This window comes from Neofelis nebulosa, chromosome 2, assembly GCF_028018385.1.
Source record: "Neofelis nebulosa isolate mNeoNeb1 chromosome 2, mNeoNeb1.pri, whole genome shotgun sequence".
NCBI lineage: Eukaryota > Metazoa > Chordata > Mammalia > Carnivora > Felidae > Neofelis > Neofelis nebulosa.
The window spans coordinates 32776016-32781651 of NC_080783.1; the positions used below are offsets into that span (position 1 = coordinate 32776016).

The window sequence follows — 5636 nt, forward strand, 5'->3', positions numbered from 1 at the left end:
ACACTGAAGATATCGTGCCAAGCCTTTCTGGCCTGCCAAGTTTCAAAAGAGAGATCAGTCACGCGTCTTATAGGTCTCCCTTTATATGTGAGGGCACGTTTATCCCTTGCTGCTTTCAGAATTTTCTCTTTATCCTTGTATTTTGCCAGTTTCACTATGATATGCATCCAGAAGATCGATTCAAGTTAGGTCTGAAGGGAGTTCTCTGTGCCTCTTGGATTTCAATGCCTTTTTCCTTCCCCAGTTCAGGGAAGTTCTCAGCTATTATTTCTTCAAGTACCCCTTCAGCACCTCTCCCTCTCTCTTCCTCCTCTGGGATACCAATTATGCGTATATTATTTCTTTTTAGTGTATCACTTAGTTCTCTAATTTTCCCGTCATACTCCTGGATTTTTTTATCTCTCTTTCTTTCAGCTTCCTCTTTTTCCATAACTTTATCTTCTAGTTGACCTATTCTCTCCTCTGCCTCTTCAATCCAAGCTGTTGTTGTTTCCATTTTGTTTTGCATTTCGTTTAAAGCGCTTTTCAGCTCCTCGTGACTGTTCCTTAGTCCCTTGATCTCTGTAGCAAGAGATTCTCTGCTGTCCTCTATACTGTTTTCAAGCCCAGCAATTAATTTTATGACTATTATTCTAAATTCACTTTCTGTTATATTATTTAAATCCTTTTTGATCAGTTCATTAGCTGTTGTTATTTCCTGGAGATTCTTCTGAGGGGAATTCTTCCGTTTGGTCATTTTGGATAGTCCCTGGGTGGTGAGGACCTACAGGGCACTTCCCCTGTGCTGTGGTGTATAACTGGAGTTGGTGGGCGGGGCCGCAGTCGGACCTGATGTCTGCCCCCAGCCCACTGCTCGGGCCACAGTCAGACTGGTGTGTGCCTTCTCTTCCCCTCTCCTAGGGGCGGGATTCACTGTGGGGTGGCGTGGCCCGTCTGGGCTACTTGCACACTGCCAGGCTTGTGGTGCTGGGGATCTGGCGTATTAGCTGGGGTGGGTAGGCAAGGTGCACGGGGGCAGGAGGGGCAGGCTTAGCTCGCTTCCCCTTAGGTGATCCGCTTCAGGAGGGGCCCTGTGGCAGCGGGAGGGAGTCAGATCCACTGCCGGAGGTTTGGCTCCACAGAAGCATAGAGTTGGGTTTTTGCATGGAGGAGCGAGAAAGTTCCCTGGCAGGAACTCATTCCCTTTGGGATTTTGGCTGGGGGATGGGCGAGGGAGATGGCACTGGCGAGCGCCTTTGTTCCCCACCAAACTGAGGGCTCAGCAGCTCTCCCTCCCTTTGTCCTCCAGCCTTCCCACTTTCCGAGCAGGGCTGTTAACTTATGACCTCCCAGACGCTAAGTCGCGCTTGCTGTCGGAACACAGCCCGTCCGGCCCCTCCGCTTTTGCCAGTCAGACTCGGCGGGGGCTCTGCTTGGCCGGCGAGCCGCCCCTCCGCCCCGGCTCCCTCCCGCCAGTCCGTGGAGCGCGCACCGCCTCGCCGCCCTTCCTACCCTCTTCCGTGGGCCTCTCGTCTGCGCTTGGCTCCGGAGACTCCGTTCTGCTAATCCTCTGGCGGTTTTCTGGGTTATTTAGGCAGGTGTAGGTGGAATCTCTCTATTTTTAACTTTTTGAGGAACCTCCATTCTGTTTCCCAGAGTGGCTGCAGCAGTTTGCATTCCCACCAGCAGTGCAAAACAGATCCTCTTTCTCCACATCCTCACCAGCCTCTGTTGTTGCCTGAGTTGTTAATTTTAGCCATTCTTACTGGTGTGAGGTGGTATCTCATTGTGGTTTTGATTTGTATTTCACTGATGATGAGTGATGTTGAGCATCTTTTCATCACATAAAAGTCTTTTAGAAATTTCTCTTGGGTCAGTTACATCACAAGAGATTGCCTTTTATCCGGAGGAACTCCCATATCCCCTCATTATCTCCAGGCTTATAGAGAGAGTTAAACTCCTCATGGTCCACAAAGAGAAATGCCTAATCAGTTCCTAGAGGAAATAACCTAACAGTGGCATTTCAACAAAAAGAGGCTAGTGGTGGAGCACCCCCAGCAGAATGGAGGAATTTATTACTGACATTTTTATAATTTCCAGCACATGGTGATAATAAAAAGAAGACATTTAGTTGGTTTATTATTCTTTAAAATTCTCTACACACAGTGCTCACTTCAGCAGCACATATACTAAAATTGGAATGATAGAGAAGATTAGCATGGCCCTTAAGCAAGGATGACATGCAAATTCATGAAGTGTTGCATATTTTAAAAAATAATAAAAATAAAATTCTGTACACACAATGCACCCCCTTTTGTCTGAACCTGGAGCAGAACACTACATCAAACAAACAGTAAGGCCTTGTTAATTTGTGTCAGAGAGAACATAGGTGGATTCTAGGCATGTCTGTTTAAAAAGAATAAAATATAAAGGCTAGGAAGGGCAAGTATACTTATATGGTTTCATTCATTCAGGCTTTGAGATTTTAGTGTTACATTGAGCACCTGATATTGGATCTGAATGTGCTTGTTTGGTTAACTGAAGCCTGGATTGAATACTGGCCAACAGTCATTCAAGTTGAGATGCCAGATTATTTCCTGGCAGGGAGTCAGCAAACTAAGGAATTGGGGCCCCATCTGTTTTTGTAAATAAAGTTTTATGGGAAGACAGCTATGCTCATTTATTTATGTATTGTCTATGGCTGCTTTCATGCCACAATGGCAGAACTGAATAGTTGTGATAGAGACCACATGGCTCTCAAAGCCTAAAATATCATCTGGTCCTTTAACAGAAAAAGCTTGTGGGTCCCTGCTGTAGGGGAAAGAAATCTACAGATTTAGGGAGATGGGAATGTTGGTATGGATTTTGTTGACATGTCAAAATACTTTAGAACTCACAAAGAAGTTAACAAACTGTTACATAAGTGATATTCTATCTTTCTGCTCTAAAATTATACCTTCATAATGTCAAATTTAAAATATGTGTAAACTATGGTTTTTATGATTGAAAGTCAATAAACTAACAAAGATAGGTGAACTTAGTTATTGCACACGCCTAGGTATTCTAGAATGGTCTAGTGTGTTTGGATACAAAATAAAATATAGACACATAATTCAGAAATTATTTGTTTTATAAAGTTAATTTTTCATTTCAGCAGTATCTCTGTTTTTATAATCAAGATTTCACATCTTTTGTTCCTGGCAGTGTTTTCCTGGCAGTAATGCCAAATTAGCTTATCTTGGGTCATAGTATTTCTTGGATAGATTTTTTTTAAATATAATCTTTTCAGGGGCACCTGGGTGGTTCAGTCGGTTAAGCGTCCGACTTCAGTTCAGGTCATGATCTCACAGTTCGTGGGTTCAGGCCCATGTCAGGCTCTGTGCCGACAGCTCAGAGCCTGGAGCCTGCTTCGGATTCTGTGTCTCCCTCTTTCTCTGCCCCTCCCCTGCTCGCACTCTCTCTCTCTCTCTCTCAAAAAATAAAAATTAAAAAAATTTTTTTTTCAAGTTTATTGAGGCATAATACATATAAAGGATAATTTTTAAATTCTTTTCAATTGGAGAAATTTTCTTTGTTCAGAGAGTAGGGAATAATTTGGCTCAGGTAGCAAAAAAGAAAAGAATGCATAACTGCTGTGTACTATTTTCCACATTCATTAGTGTATCAGGCTGAATAATGGCACCCAAATATGTCCACATCCTAATCTCTGGAATTTGTAAATGTTATTTTACATGGTAAAATACACTTTGCAGAGGTGATTAAACTAAAACTCTTGAAATGGAAAGATCAAGTTGGATTATTCATGTGGGCTCAACATAATCACAATAGTCCTAATAGGAAGGACACAAGAAAAGTCAGAAACAAACTGAACTGAATCACTGAAACTGATTTCTAACTTCTGACCTCCAGAATTGTAAAAGTGAATTTATGTTGTTTTAAACCACTAAATTTGTGCCAATTTGTTATAGCACCAACAGGAATGTAGTATAATGACCTTTAAATAAAATGACACAACTTAAAGAATATCTATCAGTTAAGTACTATTTTATAGTGATTAGATTCAGGGTATTAGCTATTCACTTCAAAGAAACTTACTTCGCCTCTCTTACTAAAAAAAGGTTACTCCTTGCCAAGGAAGTAATTTCTCTTTTGTGTCAGATTATCTAAGCAACTGATCTCCTTGAATAAGATTTGTCTCTTTATTTTAGTCTGTGTTGCCATAACATTATATGTATCATATATTCCCTTAATAGTGTATAACTTATTATTAATCTTTTGGTACATTTTTATGAAGAATTCCATACTTGTTACCTAACACTTTAACATATGTAGCACAATAATCTGGATCCCTACAACCAGTATGTCATTTGGCCTACTTTCATTAAAGTGAAATTAAAATTATGTATTACAACAGTGTATTTCTTTAAAAAAATTTTTTTGGTTTATGATGTTATGAATCACAGCTTACCTAACAAGCATCCTACTACATCTCATCACACATCCTTCAGATGATTGCCTGTGTCTGCTCTGATTAATGATGTGCTGGACTTACAATTTACACTCACAGGGCAGTCAATGATCCCTCATTTTCTTGTTCTGACTTTTTTTATTTCAACTTTTTTTTATTTATTTATTTATTTATTTTTGGGACAGAGACAGAGCATGAACGGGGGAGGGGCAGAGAGAGAGGGAGACACAGAATCGGAAACAGGCTCCAGGCTCCCGAGCCATCAGCCCAGAGCCTGACGCGGGGCTCGAACTCACGGACTGCGAGATCGTGACCTGGCTGAAGTCGGACGCTTAACCGACTGCGCCACCCAGGCGCCCCTTCTGACTTTTTTTAAATTTACTTTTTTAGTAATATCTACACCCAAATATGGGGCTCAAACTCATGACCCGAAGACCATGAGTTACAAGCTCTTCCAACTGAGCCAGCCCGGTGCCCTCTAATAGTGTGTTTCTTACCTCTGATCCTTTAATGTTATTTCATTTGATCCCTAAACATCATTAACACTCTATTTTACACATGAAATTACTAAAACCAGATAGGTTTAAGTGTCTTACTCTAAGTCATAGAGGTACTTTATAGGAGAAATGTAAATTGAAGCCAGATCTTTTGTTCCAGACCTGAGCTCTTTCACTGGATCCCATTCTATTAAAGACATATGATAATATCTGAGAATCTTGACCAATATTGATGGGTAGATCAAAATTTCCCATTTCAATATACTTAAAAAAATAGTAGTGACCTTAGTACATTAGGATCTGTTAACAGTATGTAAGACAACTATGAGAAATTAAAGAATGAGGGTTGTCTTGGGATGCCTGGGTGGCTCAGTTAGTTGAGCATCCGACTTCAGCTCGGGTCATGATCTCAAGGCTTGTGAGTTCGAGCCCCTCATTGGGCTGACCTCTATTGCTGGAAAGCCTGCTTGGGATCCTCTGAGTCCTCTCTCTCTGTCCCTCCATCACTTGGGCGCACAATCTTTCTCTCAAAAATAAAAAAAAAATGAGGTTGTCTTAGGAAGGAAACCACTAGAAAACACTGCATTATAAATTAACTTGCACTGTAACTTATATAGGTCACTCTTGTGAACTTGTGTCAATTAGCATTCCCAAGTTTGATTTTCTTTAGGATAGTGATAGCGCCGATTCCC

General features: G+C 41.3%; 1 non-coding gene across 1 annotated transcript; it reads left to right on the plus strand.

Moving 5' to 3' along the window:
• The first annotated feature begins 2144 nt into the window (after positions 1-2144).
• Positions 2145-2249, plus strand: LOC131505785 (U6 spliceosomal RNA). Its single transcript, XR_009258559.1, has one exon. It is a non-coding gene; the product is annotated as a U6 spliceosomal RNA (small nuclear RNA).
• Positions 2250-5636: the final 3387 nt, after the last annotated feature.